The 23,573-nt window shown below is 40.8% G+C and overlaps 1 protein-coding gene across 1 annotated transcript in view; it reads right to left on the bottom strand.

Moving 5' to 3' along the window:
• Nucleotides 1-23,573, bottom strand: part of sptbn1 (spectrin, beta, non-erythrocytic 1) — a 103,697-nt gene that overhangs the window by 75,916 nt on the left and 4,208 nt on the right. The window contains exon 2 of the mRNA XM_066697215.1: nt 9,267-9,352. The gene's annotated coding sequence lies outside the window, so the exon portion shown is untranslated. The remainder of the gene's footprint in view (nt 1-9,266; nt 9,353-23,573) is intronic.

Below are 23,573 nucleotides of genomic sequence, written 5' to 3' on the forward strand. Positions count from 1 at the left end.
ACACTACGATCTCAGATTTTGAAAGGGGGGGGGGAGAAGGAGGAGGTTCCTAATGATGCACAAAGCAGCATCAAACCAAACAGTTGCAGGAATACCACTCCCCCAAGCTGTTTTTCTATTCACTGCTGTAATACAAACGTGTCAGTTCTCATTAATGAAGAATATTTAAAGAGATTTTGACCATTATGCGCTGCGACATTATACTGCAAGAGACACTAGAATCAAGAGACTGCATTATTCAGCACTAAAATGGGCAAACGCAATTCTTTCCCTGAGGACTGGTTTGTTTTTGTGAGCTCCTCGCTGCCACTTCTCTTCGATCTGTCATACAGACCCTGTCTGCTTGATTCCTGTAATTAAACCCCAGCCCTTGGCCACTGCACCTTACACGGTGACATAGAACAGCACACCCCGATTCAACTTCCCACAGATGCGACACACAGAACCATTGTTAGAGGGAAATTAAGAGAGATTGCAGGATAAAAGGAGAACAGGCCCTGACAATATTAAGATCGAGACAATAATAAAACACTCCATTAAGAAGCAGATAGTTATTGTGGAAAAATAAAATCAGTTTATGAATCATTTTTTGTCAAGTATGGCTTTATTATACATCCCCAGGCTATCCATTTGAGTCTATAGATCTGTACATGCCTTGCACTAGGGAGAAAAAAAACTCACAAAGGGACATGTAAAATAAGCACGGTATAATTACTTCTAGATCAATATTTGACATTATGGACTAAAGGTCTGGCTCCACCCGAATTGGTTTGCCAATATTTTATTTTTAATTAATCACAACTCTTTTCTTTAACTGCAGAATAAATACATAAATAAATAAAATACAAATATAAAATCAGCAAATGTAGCTGCAGAGATACGGGCTGAAAAATCACCATGGATACCGAATACCTACTCCTGGCGTAACCTGCATGCTATCAAACCCAGTAGTTACCGCACCCAGAAACACTTTCCAGACGGCGCGCCAAGCCAAAGGGACATGAAAATGTAACAGGGGAGTCTGAACAAAAAATAATTCTCCCCCTCCCTCTCTCCAGACAAATAAAATTGTCTACAAGCATCATTACTGGCACATACTTCTAGAGCATTCCAGATATGTAAATCAAAAAACGTATCCTGCGAGAATAGGCATGGCTAGTATCCGACTTCGATTGCATGACAGTTGTTTTTCACCACTCCTCCCATCTGTATTTTCTCAAAATGACCGTCATAAGTCAATCTATGATCTTTTTAAACATAAATACAATATTGTACTGTATCATAAATAAACCTAACCAAATAAACAAAACGGACACACATTTGACGTCATGACCAAAATGTTTTCTTCAATTGTGTGAAGGGAAGTGTAGTTTCTTGCCGTTTTGTTGTTTGAAAGTAGTGTTTGAAGCTTTGGATGAACTCCAGGAGCACAATGCCATGTTTAAAGAGGTCTGTGGGAAGAGCTTTTGTTCTCCTGAAGCGCCAGTGTTGAGCATCCAGGTCCGTGCCCACGGTGCACTTCCCCGGTAGATTCGTGGGCAGCTGCACCATCAGAGATATCGCCTCCCCCCCCAGTGCATCCCACACACTGAATTCCTTTATTCACACCCCCTACACAGTGCCCCCTCCTCACCCCTTCCAGCACTCGACTGCAGAAATGTGTGGCGCTATGGATACCAACTGTTCATCGCTATTTTTATTTTTTATTTTTTTTATTTAAACCTATAGCAGAAGATACCACCAAATACTATGCGTGGTATGCTCAGAATTTTCAACCTTTCCCGATGCAGGAATTCGTCCCTTTTGCCCTGACCCATACCAATCTGAAAAACATCCCACGATGCAATGCTTCTCATGCGCTGGCAGAGACTCCCCTTCGGACAGCCAAGAGTTCGTATAAACACGCCTGAATGGCCAAGGTATACAGCAATTGCAATTTGGTAATTGTTTATATAACCTAAAATTGTGGTTTCATTTTCCCAGAGGTTTCATTCAATTGCTAACATACAGCAGTTTTTTTTCTGGTACTATTTTAGACAAGAAAACATCCCTTATACAGGTTTAATGTAGTATACAATGGCAGGGTAATGTTCACAGTGAAATCAATGTGAAGCATGCAGAGGTATGCTAAGCCACGATTAAGAGTACAGAAAAAGCGATTTCATCCAAAGGATCGATACAAATATCAACAGGTTTGCGGGGTCTGAAGAGTGTTTGATTTAGTGGATTCCTTCTTAAATGCTGAAGACTCATTTAAATTGCTGTAAAGCTTCTAAATTGCCATGAAGGCCTTCTAGACTTCCAAGGGGTTTAAATGAATGTGCTTTCACCTGTCCACCAATGACGTTTCTTTCAGTTCTGGTTACTGCGTTTTATGACTCTTTCCAGTGTGGGTTTCCAAGAAAGATAAGTGAATGAGGGTTCATGTGCGCATTTTATTTTTTTTATTTTTTTTTTTAAATGGAAAAAATCTGGATGATTTAATCCAGTGATTGCGGCTGGCTTTTTTCTGTCCTGTAAAAGATAACTACAGACTGAAGCACCATTTCCGGTCTTTAAATGGATGAAAGACCAATAAGAACAAACGAGCAGAAAAATCTGCAGGTTTAAAATTCCTCCTAAAACAATACACAGATAATATTAATAAAAACTACACTTAAAAGTTATGTTTACTCTTAAGTCGTAAAGCATTTTACATAATGTATTCAAATAAGAACATTTCAGAAAGTCAGAGATATTAATAGGGAATTTAAACCAGGCAAATTTAATTTCAAAATATCAAAATAAGTCAGTCAGATTCGAAGAACCAAATTTGATCTAGTTACTGTAGCGCAAGCACTGTACTGGGAAAGGCAACCCACATGGTCAGTATATGGCTATTGGGGAGAAAAAAAACAATAAAAAGATCTAAGTCTCCACTACAAATATTAAACATACGGTGGATGAAAAATGAGCTGCTTCCCGTCACAGCTCAAGATGACAAACTAAAATTCACAGCCATATTGGAGAGGTTGCTTTCCACTGTTTTCTTGTGAGAGCTTCCCCGGTCTCCAAAACAAAAGCCAGTGAGTATCATTAATATCACACACTGCATTCCATCTGTATTTTTTTTTCCCCTCTTGCTGGTAACCAAAAGCACATTGCCGCTTCGAAAACACAGCAGTGTGGAAAATGATTGCGACACCCTGATTTCTGCATGGGAGACAGTGTTGGTACAAATCTCCGGCCAAGAGACTGGTTGCCTGGACTCCATCAAGAGTAAATCTATAAATACATAAATTCTGAAGAGGACATCCAGATTCTAAGCAGGGGGGGTTACAGCCAAGCATCAAAGATCATTTTGGAATGTCAATGATTGCATCTTCTAGGACAGTTCAGCCCTTGAAAGAATCTCCAAGGGGGAGAAGTAACCCCAATATCAGTTCTTCCACCGTGAAGACTCAAAACTGGGTCTCCTAGTTGAGTACTCCCGAAAATTACACTTGTCTACAATACAAAAAATATACAATGGTTGGATTTTACGTTCTATATATATATATGTATTGGAAAAGTTGAGCATAATCCTCAAGGGCCATTGACCTACCTGGCCCATGTGGTTCAGTCTTGGCCACTTTCCCAAATGTTGGGAGTTATTCCAAAAGTGGTTGGTAATTGATGTTTATATAAACACACTATATGATCAAATGTACTGGGACAAGCCTCTGACTGCTGGCAATGGACACTACCAGAGGTCATGAGGCATGTCAAACTGGTTGTCTTTTCATAATGAAATCCAGGACAGCCGTCAGCACTGAATTCTGTGGTGCAAGCCCACACAGAATCGGGAACCAACCACGCGGCACTACAAACTGCACTCCAGTATTTCCCTGGCCATCTATCAAAAGGATTTCTGTGGTGATGACGGCCAAGGGGAGGCCTAGAATAGTTGTCTTTGGTATTCATCTGTTGCAATAAAGTGTATTATGGATTACAAAACGCATGCAAACTCAGAATTCTCTCCAAGAACACACAGCTATACACCTGATTGGAATTATAAGCAGATGTCCTTGGATACTGACATCAGGTCTAAGGTAATTGCAACCAGCTTCTTGATCCTAAGGTGCAATGCAGTTTGATCGATCCAGGTGTTGACCACCTTAATTTTCTAATTGTTTTTCCTCAATTTTCTTTCACGCAAGCCATATTCAAAGTGTATAGACTGACATGCACACACACGGGAGAGAGAACAGCAGTGTGTGTTGGTAAATGTATGGATATTCTGGGGCTACATTCCACTAGCCTGAAGGATTACAGCCTTGCCAGGAGAAGAGAGGTTAGCCAAAGGGGAGCTGCAAGGCCAGAGAAGAGTGCAGGGGAACCAATCCAGAGAAAGGACATCTGGCTAGCTTAACCAGGGCTGGAGAATGGCTGTAGCGGATGTGTGCTTTGGGATCTTATGCTTTTCCCCCAGGTTTGTTTTGCAAAATGCATTTCATCATTTTCAACAAAGGCATTAAAGGGGGCTATAAATTAATGTTATTCTATTGTGTAAGTTGGAGGAGCAGACAAGAGTGGATGCAGGGGGAGAATAGTGGGAATCATTCAATTTCTTTGCTCAACATGAGATCCCTGGATAGACGTAGGCCTACGGATTACAGAGACAAGCAAAAAGGGAAAATGACCTGCAAATCCTACTTTGGTTTCAAGTCGGAGAATGAGAGTTATCTGGCACTAATGAAGTCTACCCATTTTGCAAGTCTTCTGTCTTTGGTCACGAACTGAGAATATCACACATGCCTAAAAGAAGGCTGATGCCAAAACAATGCTGTCACCCTTAGTTAAGATGAAGACACCGTTACAGTCATTAGCAGAGGCTGAAATCCTTGAGTTTTCAGTAAACCCACCAAGATCCCAGCTAACACGCCCTGTGCCCAGTCTGAACGGCTATAAACACAACGTGCAGAGACCTGAAGCTCTTCTTTTCCTCTGTGAACAGGTATGCAAGCCATTAATGCATAATTACATTTATCTGTGCATTATATCAGGCACATAATACACCAATGACATAACATGGCATCAGTACAACACTACAGAGGAAGAGAATGCTTTGTATACGAGTAAGTGATTGAGAGTGGCTGGAAAAACAAATACATCTTGATTCAAGATGGATCCCTTCCCAAGCACGCCCCAGAAGTGTGTATTTGGAGTTCACTATCAGCTATTCCTTGGAGCTTGCAACATACTATGTCAAAATAATACATGTGAAATGTCCTGCAAAAATAAACAGTAGGACCTCATAGTAAGAATGACAAGCGAGATGGAAAAAAAAAAAAAAAAAATGTTCCCCTCGACATGAAAAGCAGAGTTCAGTTTAATAAGTTTTAATCAGTTTTTTTAATAAGTTCTTGATTAGCTTTTCTCCTGATAAATCAGACTTCAACAAATATGCAGAACCTAATTAGGGCCCGGTTTCAAAAAAAGTCTCTAGATTTAAATCCAATTTCTTTTGTCTGGAAATATGCAATGCCAGCTGTGAAAGGCCCGACTAAAACAGCTGCAAGCTTTTCAGTTTCAACAAACACGCCAGCAGCCAGCCAAAATATTGTTTGCAATGGCCCGAGTCCAAGTCTTTTATTATTATGTACTATTTAGTCCTTTGTGAGAATTGGGGATAATGCTTAAAAAAAAAAAAAAAAAATGCATCCAGGGAGTATCCAAAATGGACTAAAATGGACTACAGATGTGGAAGGTTTATAAACCTTCTAAAAATCCCAATTGTGCCGTACAGGATAAGAGTTTTTAAACTGGATGTGTATCACATGTGGAAAGCCAAAAACAGGTTTCCCTTGTGGTAATCTCTTTCAGCCTAGTTAAGGAATAATGCCTTTTTCAATAGCAAAAGTATTAACAAAGTTCAGGGGATTTAAAATAGTTTTTTTCAAAATCTAATATTAGTAGCTAATCCAATCAATTAAGTTTACACAGCCTTTTTAATTCCACGTATAGTTCAGATCAAGCGCAACCATAGCTTTCCATTTCTAGCCAAAAGGTTAGCCTGTAAATCCTACTCTGGTTTCAAGTCGGAGAAGGAGAGTTATCTGGCACTAATGAAGTCCACCCATTTTGCGTGGCTTATGGCAAGTCATGAACGGAGAATATCACGCATGCCTAAAAGAAAGCCGCTGCCAAAACAATGCTGTCACCCTTCATTAAGATGAAGACACCGTTACAGTCGTCAACAGTACTTGGCAGCCCCATCCTACATCTGCGAATGACTTCACTTCCTGGACCTGCCTGCTGGAAACTATTAGGCGATTCTCCTATATATTACAGACGGCATCAGAAAGTATGCAATGACTGAGATGTTCTGTCACTGTGAGCTCCTCCCTGATAATAAACTTTTGGTCCTCATCCTTGTGGGTTTTCTGACTATTGACAATAACTGAAGGCGAACATAATCTATCTACAGAAAAGCTATTATGTAGAACAAAGAACACAGTGACCAAGGTAAAATATAACCTATATAAATAGATATATAAATATATATAAATATAAATAGATAATTTCCATATTTACTCTAAAGGAAAATGTGTAATCTCTTGACTATTATTTGGAGATCATAATGATTTTTAAAATTCTGAGCAGCTTGAATTACAATATGAATTTAACATTAAAAAAAATAATAATAATAATTAAAAACTAATAGAACAAATGTGTCAGATCTCACACTGAAAAATAAAATAGCTTCTAGTGTTTTTCGAAAGCCTCCCATCGTGAAAGGGAAAGTGAAAATGAAATAGTCTGCCCAGGTAGACAATCACACACAGAATCACAGGACTGAGAAACCAGCTTGTCATTACTCCAAATTAAATCAGGGGCCCCAGAGACCAATGCTGCATTCCAATGTATTAGCAACTCTTCATCTGGAAAACTATATAAATTAGATATTTTGTTTAAATGCTACATTCTTGTTTATAATAAGGAAGCAAAGACTTATGAGCAAAACAATTCTCTTATGCAATGTTTTACTTTGCAGTGTTGAGGTTTTCATTGCCCTTCTGTCCTTTAAACCTCAAAGTGAGTGTACTGTCAAGATTATTTAGCCTTTGATTTAATGAGTTTCAGGTTGAATGCGTCTGTTTGGGAAGCTGAATTCCTACAACTGTACATTCATGGTTCTCACTGTTGAGGAAGAAAAACTGTGGAACAAAAGATTTTTGTAATCTTTACATTTTCAAGATTAAAAAACCTCCTGACAGTGCTTTGTCAAAAATCTGATTTCTTGGGAAATAAGGTTGTGCGTTCCTTGATTTCACAGGTTGCTGCGGTTATTTTCTAACACAAAAGATGGAAGTTGTAATGATTGTTACTTTCCGGTTTCTTTACTTTGAATGCACACAACATAACTCATCATTTGAAGTTAAGAAACCGTAAACACGCGAGGCCCCCGGACTTCATATCAAAGTTTGAAGGAAATGGGTGGTGAAAACCCAATTCACAAAGGTAGAATACAGCTGGCCAATTTACAAGGTAAACATTCAGAGATTCCAAGCAAGTTTTCCATTGTGCTTTTTTAATACATCTAACCAAATCTTCAGATACTAAATTGAACTTTGAAATATAACCAAAAAAAAAAAAAAAAAAGGCAAGAATTTGGCCAAGGTATTAAACCGTTTCTCATCCAACATTTAGGTTTAATCCACGCATTTTCTTATTTTGCCTTGTTAACAAAGAAAGTGCTTCTCTCTCGGCACATCACAATATCCAGCTTCGGCTAGGAAGATGAAAAGGACAGAAATACACACCAAGACCAACCATGTCCACTTATAAAGGAATGACATTAGAACTATACAAAAAGGGCATACAATGGAACACTAATGATTTGAAAACATGAATACTTCCACATTGCTTTGCGACAGACACATGGGGTTCTGACGTGAATGTCAGTGTGTAGGTGTACTGTAACTAAACATTTAAGGCTTTTAACTTGATAACGGGGGGGGGGGGGCAACTAACTTATCTAAAATACAAAGTATGAGGTGAAATGACAGTTGTTATTTCAAGAACAGACACCAGCATGACACAGAAAAAGGATCAGATACGCTAGAAGAGCTTGCGATTAGTCCGTCGTTTGGAATTTGCCAGCTTCCTGTAACAAGGGCTACGAGTCGTCTTTTGAATAACAGTTTGGAATGCATCTTTTCCTTCTTTGGTCAGGGGAGGGCTGGCTTTTCATTTATCAGAGAACCACATTAGGAGGACATTACAAGTTTACCAACACTTGCCCCCATAATTAGTGTGAAAGCAGCTTCGCTTAGCAAACGAATAATCAGGCTTTGTCAATATCCTTATCAAACTTTAGGCCTGCTCCTTGTAGTTAGGACTGCAGCCATGCCAAGAGCAGACACACAGGGAAAAGTGATTTATTAAAATGTATGCAGTATTGGTTTTTCAATATCAAATTAATTGGCACAAGCAAAGACCACACATCTCAATGGGTGCCGCCGCCCATTTAAAGTGGGTCAGAGTCTAGTTTTGCTTGAAAGAGGCGTTACCTCAGCCTGGAAAGCAGTCCGACGGTGCTCTGGCATCCAGTGTCGAATTGCTTTCAAATCAGTGTGAGGGAATTGAAGGGAAATACACTGTCATATCATTCGATCTCTTATAAATTTGATGTGGTTGCTTTCTGCCAAGCTTTGAATACTTTGTCATTTTGGATTCTGATATTACGAGATGTTAGGCTAGGTGAGAAACGGAGCAATAAGAGTCTGAATTCTCCTATGATTCTGTACCTTTTGTTGAAAATCTGTACTCTATAACAGCGTAGCTATTGTTCAAGGTGACTTGGAAAGAGGTTATATAACAGTCCTCCATTTAACCCATCTCTAGTCAGAACTGCTGTAATTACAGTGGTCTTCTCTCCCACACACACACACACTGACAGCATGGAGAATACTATCCAAATAAAACAAAAAAAATTAAGGTGAATATTACAATGACTCACACTATATTACTAATTTGATACCGTTTGTTTATGTGATACAGTATGGTTATCACACATTTACACAATTAACAAAACAATGCAGTGTGTTTAAGGAGACCAAGTAATTTAATATTGCAAATCTTATTAGAACACACCAAGGAAATGTGTGGAATATGTGGAAACCTGTCCTATTAGCAATATCACATTATAATGTTGTTCAGCATGCAGGAAGTAGGAGCTGAGCGGTTCATTTGCATTTCAAAATACAAATTTTAAAATCAACCAAATAAGAAGAGACACATACCTGCTTAACTTGCTGTATTCTTCTGAAGCCCTAAAGATCCTGGTTTCCTCCAATGCCCGCTTTTCAAGGCAGAATTACAGTTCATTCTAGGAGAAAAGAAGAGGCCGATTACAGACACATCCGGGTGTGCTAGCTACTAGATTAAATGTCTTTCCTTATCAAAACAGTTTAATATCTAGTTCTATAAACATTTGCACATACTGAGCCCAGTATATTTACATGATCATAAAGTGATTGAACCATGAACTCGAGGAGGATATTTACATCTGAAACAAGAGTGGAATAGTTACACCAATCATTTCCACAAAAGAGGCGTGTCACAGCTTTCAAGCCAAGTTAGCAAAGCCCTTAGGTGGCATCAACACACTATTCAGTGCCTCAAAACCCAAGTCTGATCTTTTGACGTTAGGACAAACACGTAACACTCACCAATAACTAAATAACTGGAGTGATCAGGCCTGTAGGATTAAAACATTAAAAGCCAAGCAAGGTACTGAAGTATGTTTCCCATTAGACTCCCACTCCTGCCTTAGTTGTGCAAAAATGTGAATACTCCTACAGACATCCTAGCCTTACGTAACTCCCTCTTACACTGGCTATGCCAAAATCTCACAACTTTCGGCTTTTCTCTTTTCCTCCTCCTTTTTCATTTTAATAGTCTGTGGGCTTATTTATGGGGTGCTTTCTTTTGCTTTTTCACCAAGATGTTCCTGTGAAAGCCAAATGTAAGTCCCATTATTCCCAGCATAAATCAAGTCTTAAATAGAGCACGACGTCTTCTATTTAAATATGAAAGCGGTCGAGAGGCTGACGGGCAGGAGTGCGATGCCTGAAAACCTAGGCCTGCAACACTTGACAGCTCTGGATTTTTGGAAGACTTTAGCAGACAAGCACATTCAGGTATGTGGAATTGGGAGCACCCAGTGCCTCCTGGGACACTTGTATTGTTCTGATAAGGGTTTATTAAGTTTTACATTCTCTGGATGCCTACCATATGAGCGTCGGACTCATATTTCCCGTCTCATGCCATCACTGGATTACCATTGAAGCCACATTTCATATAGTAGTGGTTAATCCCCTAAATCCAGTTTTGGCTTCTGGTTAATAATCCCAGTTTAAAAATTCAACCAAGAATAAATACAGTGCTTTTACAGCTGCTTTTGGTTATAAAAGAAAATGTCTTATTGGAGAAACAGCTTTTAAAACAGCTGTACACCTTTTCAAATGTGTAACTGGTTAAGAGGTTTAGATACAATCGTGGTTGCGGTAAACAGTTTTGTTTTTGGATGAGGGGGTTAAATCACCAGCAATTTAAATTATAAAATGTCTGGAGGCCCCAAGTCTTGTACAAACATTAGGCTTTAATAAACGAACAGAAGCTTTATTTGGCTACCACTGGATTTTACTACCCTATGGTTTTTGCTTTATTGTGGGTATTTTTGTCCAAATACTGCTCTCGGCTGTAAATAAAGCCTTAATTTATTAAATGACAAGGTAATTCATTGTTTTTATCTCCAAAAACATGTTTCAAGTTATGTATGCGTGTTTACAGACATCACAACAGCTCTATCTACACAAGTGTGAAAATCAATTAAACGAGACTGCTTAAGCCAGGTTTAGCTCGTTTCTTTCTCAAATACAGAATGAAAGTTGGAGGTGCACCTCCTACTTTTTCTCTTTCAGTGAGGAAGGAGACATTATTGCCGGTTGTGATGCATTCCTGCCCAAAAAGAAAACTGCAGATTGGAGCACTATCCCTGCAACACCATTAAAAAGCACAAGCACAGACAAACAGCAAAGAAAGGACTTACATTTCAGATGAAAGACAATATGTACAGGAAAAATTAACCTTGAGTTAATGTTCCAAAATCTCAGTCCTGGGAAGGCCCAATTCATGTCACATTTAAATTCATGGCATTTAAAACACCCACATGTTCTGGGACCAAAATCAATAGACGGAATTATTTACTGTGGACCGCCAGCCTGCAAAATAACTTTCATTCTTTCTTTCTTCCAAACGTATTGGGAAAAATGTGGGCTATCCAGGACTAGGAGTGGGAGAAGGTGCAGTAGATTTGAATTACAGCATGAAAAAAAAAGAATTTCTGTGCCCAGTTTACTGTGCAAGTCAACCCCTACACTTCTGCAGCACACTCTGGAAAACCACACAGACAGGGAATCACTCCAACTCGAGGTCAAATGCACCTAAACACTCCTTATTGTCTTTGTTTAAGCAGTTGGTCGAAGTACACATTCCTTGGTGTACGCAGACCGCTTCCCTGCAGGACAGGAACATCTGTTAGCACAGGAGAGCCTCTTTCAGGAGAAACCTCAGGCCCTCCCAGACACGAGCCCGGCTGCACGAGGTGAAGCACAGCTGCATTTCCACCAAAATAAACATTTGGTGCCGAGCACTGCTCCACGCCACCTGTACAACTACACACATTACATCTCAAGCGGTCTGGGTGTAAAAATGGGCATATCTGTGCATTAGAGAACTTTCCGGGGTCAACACTTCTGGTTGGCCACTTCTTTGGAATCCGGGCTGCCATTGTTTTGTATATTGGAGGAGCAGCTCTTGAATGGCTTTGATGGAGAGGAGATATTGAGGAACCATTCCAAAATACTGTCAGTTACAAAGTAGAAAGTACACTACCTTCAATCCAAGCCATGTCATTCAGCTATTTGTTCAGTAAAATAAACCACCTTTTCAGGGCTTGATGAACACCGATTCACCCTGAATTGCAGCAGAGGGGCGCCTCCTTACAGAAATCCATAGATCAACGCAGTGCCAGTCCAAAGCCAATCAAGAGTAAACATATTTGTGTATTAATCTAGGTTATTTGGATTCATTAAAATGCAGCATCTTGCAATCTCTTAATGATTCAAAACAAAGTAAACTTAACAGACTACATGTGGGCAACATTGACAGCTGAAATCTCTAGAACTCTCATCGCACAATAGACACATCCATAAAGGAGGTGTTTGCATTAATAATTGCTATGTTTCAGTAATTCTAACCAAGTCCACTTAATTCCAAAATTATGCCCTTTAAGTCAGAAATACTAAAATGTATTTTTTTACAGCCACATCCACCGGTCATACTCTGAAGCTGGATAACGTTTGTATCTCCTTTACGACGGAGGGGAGACAGATATGGAGGAAATAGCATTCCTTCTTCTCCAGCACTTATTTGCTTAAGTTTTTGCTCTAGAATGTATAGCAATGAGACAAAGCCACAAAGAGACCAAATAATTAAGTAAAGGAGAAAAGGCTCTACTGGGAATAGAAAGACAAAATTGCTTGGTGAAGGACGGAGAGTTGGAAGATGGCCGAAGAATTTAACAACCTCTCTGGAAACGCAGAGAAAAATTGCATGTTTTGAGCGTGAAATGGGAGGATTCGCACTTGAAGAAAACAATACTGAAGGAATGAGAGTGAAGCGTCCATCAAGAACCCACAATTACCGAAACGACCCACGAAAAGAAGACAAAATGATGTCAGAGGAGTACATTGTGTGCTATGATTTATAGACCCGTTGCATATATTGTGGAGAGTAACTTAAACAGAATCAACTTCATTACAGTAAAAACAATGTGTGAATATCTTTTCATCAATGCAACTCCTAAACTTTACAGTTTACAGAAAACTGGTTCAGAGCTACCGAGAACACGAATTGTACATTCACAGTTGGTCACTGGGAATTACATTTTTTCTCTCTCAATAACAAGCTGCCTCTATGATGGTGTGTGACAGCTTGGGCGGATGGTCTGGAGAGCTCCACTGATCCAGGAAAACAGCTGACAAGCACAGCCCCCCCCACCTACCTCTGAAACACTATCCAGTTGTTGTTCTCTGCTCTCTGTGGGGTTCAGCGAGTCCTGCAGTTCTTACTTTGCAGGGGAAAGCGACCTTGCTTTACAACATCTAAAACAAAGGAACAATGTCTTGCTCCTCAGAGGGTCTTGCACAGTTTCCAGGATTTTTGTTTCCAGGATATGCTAACAGCTAGATCTTAAAAGCTTGATCAGAGTGGGGAAAGAAGGCACCAGACTTTTGACCAGACAAAGCTTAGGATACAGACACACGCACACAATATTGCCAACCCCCAAATTGTATGGATTATTGCCTTTTAAACTTCCAAATTATCTTAGCTTATCATTGTATATTTGGACTTTTCTTTAAATATTGCAGAAGGCCTAGTTTCCAATCTTACAGCTACACCCAAATAAATCCCTTTAACAAATGAATACTTATGCATGTACCAAAACACATTTGAACTGGATCCCTCTTTGAATTTGCAATGTCTGCCTGGATAAAATGTGGAGTTATGAAAAGGGAGTACATCAGCTATGGCTTAGCCTCTTACAAGAGGCCTCCTTCGTAGAAGCCCAAGATGTATTGAGCTAATATGAATTTGCATTGGGATTATTCTGCATGTGAGAGTTTCTCTCTACATGGCCCTTTTACCTAATAAACGCCCATGATGCACCACAGCACCAACCCAGTCACTGTGAACTGCCACTGCAAACAGACCATGGGAACAATCTCGGAACAGGCCAGAGAGGCTTTCATCCAACGGTGAACTAGCAGGACGAAGTTTGTCTATGCCAATTTATTTCACCTTCAATGGTCCAGTTCATCCAGTTCCATGGAACTGAGGTTGAGACTTCTAGAAGAGCTACTGTGTTACACTACCAGCTCTGTGGTAGTGAAGGTGAAGGTTTTGTACATGAGCCTTGTAACCTAGGTCCAAAAAAGAAATTAATTGCAGTGTGTCATAATGACAAAAACCCATTGGTGTTCGGTTTCAAACACAGGAAACTTTCAGAACAAAAGACTAGATTAGGGATACAAGCTACACATGCATAGCAAAACTGAAACCAAAAATAAACCAACACCGATTTCCAATATGCAGGAGAACACTAAAGATAAGCGCAGCACCGTTGAATATCTTTCCATGGTTGACACTAGCAGGAACACTGGGTTCCGATTCTCCAAATCTCTGATCTTCCTAGCGGAAAGATAGGGAGGCCACTAAAGAGGAAAATGGATAAGAAAAGGAAGCACTAACATCTCGTTCAAATATTAGTTCTTCCTGTTCCGAGTTTAGATCACGTCTGTTTATCACCAGTGTCAGAGGAAGTTAGCACGGGATCTTGGTTTTGCTGAAGAGGCATCAACGTTCTTACAAATTCTGGAGCTTTCCGAAACGTATCTGGATTAAAATACGAAGCCGATATTCTACCTCAGATGTCCAAGGTAATGCATCTCCAGACCGAAAGCATTTGCACTGGCTACGGTGCCTCTTTCACAAAACAAAAAAGAAACAACCATTTGGAAACACCTGCGTTCTACCAATTAGCCTGGAAACAATGGCAGTGAACTTCAGGAAGTGGCATGACTGAAATTGTACAGCCGAGAACTGGGGAATGAGCAATGAGCGTATTTACAGTTTAAAACGTCTGCCTTCATTCTGTGTTTAATTAGGAGAGAGGAGTCAAATGCTTGCTCGATACACAGAGCATAAACAGAAGGCGTCTCGGCATTGATAGCACTGTCCTGACTTTAATTAAAAAGACCTTTAAACACGGGCCACAGTATCAAACAAAAATCCTAGTTACATTGCACTCTACCAAGGCAGCTATATAAATGTCCTACTCTTGAATTATGACATGATCTCAGACATTAAAGCATTATTATTTGTTCTGCATTCTGAGTAACTCCAGAAACTCCCTTTCCTTCCCTCTACTGTTTTCTAGCCTGGAGGAGTCCCGCCCTTTTTCAAAAGAAATGTTAGCGCATACAGAACACAGTTCCTACGGTCACTTACCAAGACTCTCCTAACACCCCTGCCTTAATATGGTCTGCCTTATTCTCAGATACTCCAAAGTTCCTCACTCAGTACAACCTCATTGGCAACAGGAAAAGATCGGCAACTTCACCCATTGTGACGCTCAATTGGCTTCTCCCAAATATTGGGAGAATGAGTTTAAAATATGATTTGGTACATGGGAAGTATTCTTATGGACTTGCATTTAAGAAAACATGTCCAATACCATGGAGCCAGCCATAAACCTGTAACTATGGAAGGTATCACTCTACATCGTCTGGTGTAGGCTAATCTAAAATGGGAGATGTCAAACCAATTAAAACCAGCAACTGCTTGTAAAAGTTTACGTGGAGAAAAACAAAAACGTATTTTTTTTCCTGACAGGGTGATTGTGTGTAACAGCTGCTCCCTAGTTGCATACAAATTACACAGAAGTGCTACGCCAGCTTTCAAAAAGGTGCAAAGCAAAAAGGCAGATCTGTTACTACAAAGCAGTCAGCGATGAAAGGTAACGCATGATTCCCATTTGAGAAATGGCTGCAAACACGTTCCACTTGTCAGCGAGCATTAAGCCCTCTGTGTGATTATGGAATCATTACACTGAGTTGCCATTAACAATGACCTTAAATACAGGTCACTCCTGAATGGTCAATAAAGTGGAAGTAGAGTAGCCACTCAGAGATGCTGAAGAACATAGCAAAACAGTTTTAGGGTTCCGCCAGAAAGCAAACCATTTGCTATCTGCAACTTTCTACGGAGGTAAAGAGGGTTTGGTGAAGTTGAAGTTGCGGCTAAAATAACACTTCCACAATGCTTTGATGGAGGAGTTGCTCACTGACTTCCGTGCCGTACTTTGAAGATTATATCACATCTACCATGTGCAATTTGTACTGCATGTGAAATTCTTGAAAAACAGGGTGGAACAATGTTGAATATCTGCCAGGGAGAGAGAGACGGAATGAGAGACAACCCATATGGATTACGTGCACAATGTGCGGTTCACAGGGACCCTGCGGTTCACAGAAACCCAACAACAGCTGGGCTTAGTCTGCCCCAATTTGCTAGTAACGTGACTGAGTGGAATACACAGCGGAGTTGAAAGAGGTCCGAGAGAGCACAGCAAGCTGCGGCTGAACTTAAGTGCTGTTGTTTTCTCCCCAGGTCCATTAAGTACCAAGAGGCTCAGTTCATGGGTAAATTAAAACTGGTCCAATGGTTATGAATGATGCTTACAAAAATGCTACCTTCCAATCCTTGAGCAACGATCGCCACACAGTTTTTTGGTAAACAAAGAAGAGGAGTGATATTCCAAGTGTCAAACTATTGGGACACTTTATGGTCCACTGAATGAAGTGAAGAGGCTTGTTAACCTCAGGTCACTGGTTCAATCCTTGCCTTGGCCACAGGCTCACCATGCATTTCCCACAGGAAGTTACTTACACTCCTTGTTAGTTATCAGTTCTTCGGAGTGAGATGTTAAGCTGACGTCCTGTTGCAAGTGACCCTGCATGCACAGTTGCCGTTGCATGGTTCAACCTCCATAATCTCTATAAACTTGCTCAGTAGGCATTTGCTAAATGACTAATTACTACATTAGGACAGGAAGGTTCTCAGTAAACGAGAGCTTCTAATCCATTCTAAGTGCCGGAGTTTGGTGCAAGCTGCTCTTTCAGTGTTTAACTGGTTATCGATCAAATTAAGGAGGAAGTCAAAGCTAAATCACGTCAGATTATTTCTCGCAGGGCAAAGACCCCGATAGGCCTGGGAAGAAGAGAAAATCTCCAGCTATTAGCAATGCTTCATCTTATCTGGGTAGAACAGAATTTAGGGTAGATGGAGAGCAACACGGACAAGGAGGAATGTGTCCCCCAATAAATGCCAAAAATGTGACAAAATGAATGAGAACGAGCAGCCATGCTAACACAGGAAAAGCCAGGAACATTTCAAAGAGGGACAGAGAGGGCCTTCTAACTTCCTGACTTTTACTGCCCTGCGGAGACATGCAGGGAGTGACCGCATTGCACACGGCTCTCGTTAACAAACCGAAATCCAAACAAAACCAGGAGGAATGGCCGTGGTCTCAGCCTTCCCAACAAACAAGCAGTGCTGGAAAACACATCTGAACTGAGGCAGTGAAAATAAACGCCTGAATCTATAAGCTATATCAGTCCCATTTTCATTTGTATATAAGCCAGGACACATTCCTTATCACTTCAAGCATGCTTGGTGTATTGGAAGCAGGATACAGTTACATTCTGCTGCAGGACTGAAAGCCAAAGATAACATTAAGCTGTCAACCACAGGCTGCCATTGGCACATGGGCTAGTTGACAACTACAGTAATCAGTCTGCCTTAAACAGGACCATTACAGCTTCCCACAAATCCTGCAAGGATTTTTCTTTACCTTATACTGAAGGCATATACAGGTACTTAAGATTATAACAGATATTTTAACTCCATTCTTTGTGTAACTCTCTTCACAGTTCTTGGGAAACCATGTAGAGCTGGAATTTTCCCTTTACATAAATGTATGACCAGTGTTTCCAGTATGAAGTATAATCATATTTTTTTGTAATCATACAAGGTCTCTCAAAAGTCCTCCCTTAATACCTCAAGATTCAACATTAATTAAAACCCCAGCATTTTATATTCACTATATTGAGAACATCATCTGCTTGTCTAGCTGTTTAGTGGAAGAGAAAGCAGCAATGTTTGCTACCAAGCAGCTTCACTTCTGTCACTGTGGATTTTACTGGCATCTTCCTAAACCCAAAGCCTAGCAAAAAGCAAACTGGCAAATGTCTATTGTTTTCTTTAGGACCAAACGCAGAGACAAGGAGAGAGACAGTGTGAATGTTATGGCAGCTTGATTCTCAATTACGTCTCTATTCGTCAATCTCGGATCCAAACAGCCAAAGAGATGGCACCACAGAAAAGGGCAAAAGCGTAATGAAATTTCACTAATAGCCCTGACATTTAATGGGAGGTGAAATCGCCTGATTCTATTTCCGACCACAATGACATCAGCAGAAGGCCTTTCAGAACAATATCCTGCCTTCTCCACTTCAAATCCATTTAAAGAGTATTATGAACAGAGATAAAGCTCACGCCCCACTTTCCAGCAAGTCTACAATGTGAAGTGCTTTTGTAAAGAGCTGGGGCTCACAGAACTTAAACTGGGAAAGTTCCTAATCTCTCCTTAAGGACCATGCAGAAATAAGACACTGCTGTACCCAAGAATAGCAAATGTCTCACCTTCACTTCCTGGAGGGGCCACAGTGCTTTGGGGCTTTTGTTCCAAGCACACACAGTTAAATTTAATTGATCTGATTAGCATATTAAAGCATTATGATTAAAGCATACCTGACAGTGCACTTTGGATCAGCATTTATATTCCTTTACGTTCTTGTGTTTCCAAGATTTCACCAATAAACTGAAGATGCCAAGTGCAATGGTTTACGCCTTCAATATGCAACAGGCCAACTGGTATTGTTATGGTGCAGTCTAAGGGGGCTTTCACACTAGGCTCGTTTGCTGCGGTCCGAGCCCAGGCGCGATTGTTCCCGGCGCCCCCCGCAGCGTTGGTCTGGTTTCACACTCAACTTGATTCTATCGAACCCTGGTGCGTTTGCATTCATGTTACGTCATCACAAATGCGTTTATGTTCATTGCATGGTGTAATTCAGCACATAACCAGGGGACGGCGTGTTTCTGCTGCTCGCAATATATTTATTTATTTTTTTATTTTTTTTAGTAGACAGCTGAGTGCTACAAATGCATTTGTCTCTTTGTTTACACTGCATGCTTACTCACAAACGAATCCAAGGTAAAGTGTCATCTCCTACACACACATGGTTCTCGTGTGTTGAGGAAACCATGATATCGTCAGTGTCACGCATGCACAGGTTACTTCACTTCCTGAACAAGTGCGCACCCGAGTCCGCATTGCTTTCACATTAGCGATTTTTCATGCGAACCGTGCCCAATTCCGAACTAAACTGCCAGTGTGAAAGCACCCTAAGTCATACAGTGATCAGATTTCCCTAAAAAAGGACTGAACATATTGTGAGAACTAAAGAGACAATATCAAAGCATGGATTATATATATGAAGAGATAGCAAGAGACAGACTCTCACAACAGTTATGTATTGTTTTGCTTTGCTAAATCAGAACGTGGGGAATCACTTCACATGAAAAAAGTTGACTGTGCTCACAACACTTAACTAAGCAACTACTAAAGGAAAAAGTAAGTAAGACAGCACACCTTTTAAAGACACCTTTTACACAGTTATAGAAAAGCTCCTGAGGCTTCTTTTAAACACATCCAAACTGTACTGTAGGCTGAGATATGTTTCCACTGCCATGTGTTGTTTTCAAGACCACAATGACTTAATAGATGACAAAACTGTTCAAATCTGCCCTGGTCAAATATTTTGAAATGTAAACAGGCTGAAATGAAAAGAACCGGGCAAGGCAGGGGGGCGCAGTTGAACAAAATGGTTCCAGATGCATCAGTCCTCCACAGCCTCACACCCAGTCCCAGTGGGTGGGTTAATTGTTCATTTCCACAACTTCTTAGATCTTTCATCTTATGTCCAAATAGTTTAACCAAACAAACCCAAGTTTTCTTTACTGTCTCTCTCACTTTACTTTCTAGTGTAATGTTATAGTCTATTTACTACTTTTAAAATGGTGCAAGTGGACAGTACTTTCAGTTTTGGACTGAATCAAAACATGCTAGCCTTACAATGCATTGAAATGGTATTTCTGTTCTACCACTGGGAGTTCAAATGCAGGAATATTAACTTAATTGCCCGATAGCTACAATGATTTAGAATGAGAGAAAATAAGCCATCATACAACATTGTATAACCAACAGCTGTCTATTCCCTACCCTTTGCATTAAAGCCCATGCATAACTGTAGCCTGTGTGATATTGGAGGTATCAATGTCTACAAGAGAGATCCCCTCTCCCGCATGAAAATTAAATTAAAATAATTCCCTTCAAGGTCATTTCAGCAGTGTGCGTAAGGACCGAGGGCTTCCTGTCAGTGCCGAGATATTCAGACAAGCGCGCCATCCCTTGACAATTTCACCGCTGTCAGACACGGGCCTGTGCAGTTATCAGTCACTTATCCGACGACAGCTGCAGAAACATCTCTGAAATGGCAGGAATGTTGTGCGGACAGGGCCTCAGCCCCCAACCCAACCCACACACACATTAGTGCCATGTGGCTCTCACCTGTCGCTGTGCTATGACAGCTGTCCCTGAGCATTCATGCATGCCATCGCCCAGCCTCCACACCCAAACCAGGCAGCCTCTGAACGAAAGACTGCCCCCTACCCCCCACCTCCAATTCTTCACACCCCCACTTGCTCCCCAACAGGCCATCTGCTTCTTCAGGCTCACTTAATGATGCAACCTCCCACAATACTAAGCCAGTGGGCTCCCCACCACCTCGCCGGCTGGGAAATGTTCTGTCTGTACAAATTATTTATCATCCTTCACTCAGGTGACCAGAAATTAACTGGCACAATAAGGGCAGGCAAACGGTTGGTATGGTTGTCATCCACAATTGGCAATAACAAGGGACAGGAATACATCTTACAGAAGACACTGATGTCTAGCATGTAGATTTGTCAGAGTAACAATGTTATTATTAAAGTCAGTTTAACACGTGGACTGGTCTAAATCCTAACAGGTTTATATGACAAACATAACTGGTGATCAAATAATGGAGTGGAACTAAACCAATTCTAAAACCACAAAAAAGCCTGCCCCGTAACCATGAGACACACAATGAGAAACTCTTTGTTCTACAAAAGAAACTATCATGGATGAGAGACAGGGCTGGTCACATAAGTATGAAGATGCCATACACCAAGTCAAACCTCAGACTGGCAGACTGACAATGAACCGAAAGGAAGAGGCCTCTTCCTTTCTCTGCTGAAGATAAGTTTCCTGAAAGAGGCCTCTAAAATCCATCTACTTAGAAGACAGTGAAGCTCCAGTTCAAACAACATTTCCCACAAGAGCAGCACACCTGGGGATGTGAAACCCCTCTTCAGTCTTGTCCTCTGGCAGTGTACATAATCATAGCAGTGCTGCTTGGTCATTAGTCAAGATAAAAAGCGAGTGAGATTAAAACGTCAGACCAGAAGTACTTGTACATGTTCTAAGCTGATTAAAAAAAACAAAAAAAACAACGTTGGACAAATCTATTAATTATGCATTTGGTCGTCATATTTCATTACAAATTTCAGTTTCTGCATCCTTTAAGCGTTGACTGGTTTCTGATTCAACACTGTGAAATGTGCAGACCACTGTGTCATGCTGGTAGACTTTCTTAAAGCATTTCAATTCACAGCATCTACAGCAACACAAAATGTGAACATTAGATACAGCTGTAATCCACACAACAATAAATATGAACACGGCAGGTTCAACTTTCTGCAAAAGTGTTCTGCAAACCAGTAATCTACAATATCTGGCACAGTGAGGCGATCATGCCAGACCTGCATAATAGAGTAATCAGCAAGCCTCGGTCATGACACTGAAACACACTGCAACAGAAGCTGCGATTTAAAGATTTGCACTGTACCTGACAAAAAGCATCCCACTCCGCTTCACACAGAGCAGTACTGTGTAGCTCGGCATTTAGTTCGCTTTAGTTATACCTGTAAACTGACAGCGAAAACCCATTCCAGCTCCCACTCCTTGGCAGCAGTACAAAGCAAAGACTGTCTGGTTCAAATTAAGGAGACAATATCCTATATTTAAGTCACAGGAAAGAAATGAATACCTGGTTGACCTCATGCAGATATGCACACAGTGTAGAAAAACACATTTTCAGGAAACTGGCACCTTATCTAGTATGAGAATCTGAAACTTTGTGGTTTGGACAATATACTGCACCATAGTTGAATCAAAAAACTATAATTTCACAGTATTTATGAGACAGTAACAAACAGTAGTAAATTTCAATCTATTCCCAAGACTTTGTGTACAGGCCATAATTGCTGTAATCCTCACATTGCCTGCCTCCAGTAAAAGACAAGTAGAAGCCGTTTACGTCACATAATTATAAGGTACAACCTTTGCCAGAACGAGCATAGGGCCTACATGCAGTTCTCTCTCTCTTTTTTCTGCTTACCACGGAGGAAAATAAAATATTTTATTTAATGCTGCTTGTTTAACAGTCCTAGTTGGTGTGGAATTTGCCTAGTTATGAAAGCAATTCAATGTACAAACAAGCAAAACTAAAGTGTTGCAAGCATAAATTCAGTTCTCTTTTGGAAAGGAAAAAACAGATTGTTCTTGATCTACAGAAAATAAGTCATTTTCAAGACACTGAATGGAGGAAAAAAAACATTCCTTGAATTCACGGTCTATCAAACACTGAAAAAGACACAAATAAAAACAATAGCATGTAGCGAGAGCTGGAGAATAATGCTGTGTGCCAACGTCCATACTGTTACTCTCAGCAATTTCTGGGGACACGTCAGCTGTGGAACATCCAGGAACTTTACAGAACGGCTAATGCTTAAGAGAAATGATCTCTCGCATACCCTCGCAGCCATCACTGCAGCAGAGAGGAGACACAGGAGAGAGAGAGAGAGAGCGCCGGAGAGACATGGAGCAAGTGTGACAGAGAGAAGACGCAGAAGATACACTAAAACTCAATTTCGGGGGGGGTGGGAGAAAAAAGGAAAAAGCATTGCGGGATCACCGAGACAAAAAAATGAAATAAAAATGAGAACTCAGGTGTGGCGAGGCTTAGTACCCTCTGCTGAGGGGGGGTCTATATTTAGCTTTGGCTTTACTGCACTGGGTTCTGTCGCACTGTTCCACTTACTACAACCTGGCAACTCTCCAACACATTCTAGCCCTCAAGTCCAAATCCCTGGAGGGCCTCAAACCCACTTATCTTCTCCAGGACACACAGCCGAGGAGTTTACCCACATTGCAAGGTGACCGCACCCTGGATGAGCACAGCGAGGCAGTGCAGGCGGCGCTCTACGTGGCCTACATAGCGTACGGAGCATTGCCCAAGTAAGTTGGCCTGAATGAGTGGCCTGTCCAGTCCCAGATTAATTGAAAAATGCACTTGAATGCCAAAGCTGTTAAATGACGTGCCCTGGAAAGCTTTTTGCGGATGGATTCCTTTTGAATCTTTTCATAGAAGAAAAAGAAGGGGGGGAAAAAAAGAAGACAACGAAGACGACATTTCTGCCCCTTGGCTGCAAAAGAGATTGAGCATTAGCATGGTATTTAGACAGAGATGTACTGAATACGGAAAGGTCATCAATGAATGTTGCCGAGTTCACAATTTACAGAGCTCTTTAAGTTTCTGACGGGGAATTCACTGAAATACAAAGGACACACAAATGTGAGAAGCAATTCATCCCATCAGTGCCCAAGCGATCGTTTTACTGCCCTGCATTTACTCGGTGGTGTCGTGTCATGAAGACAA

The sequence above is a fragment of the Amia ocellicauda genome, chromosome 23 (genome assembly GCF_036373705.1).
Source record: "Amia ocellicauda isolate fAmiCal2 chromosome 23, fAmiCal2.hap1, whole genome shotgun sequence".
NCBI classification, from domain to species: Eukaryota; Metazoa; Chordata; class Actinopteri; order Amiiformes; family Amiidae; genus Amia; species Amia ocellicauda.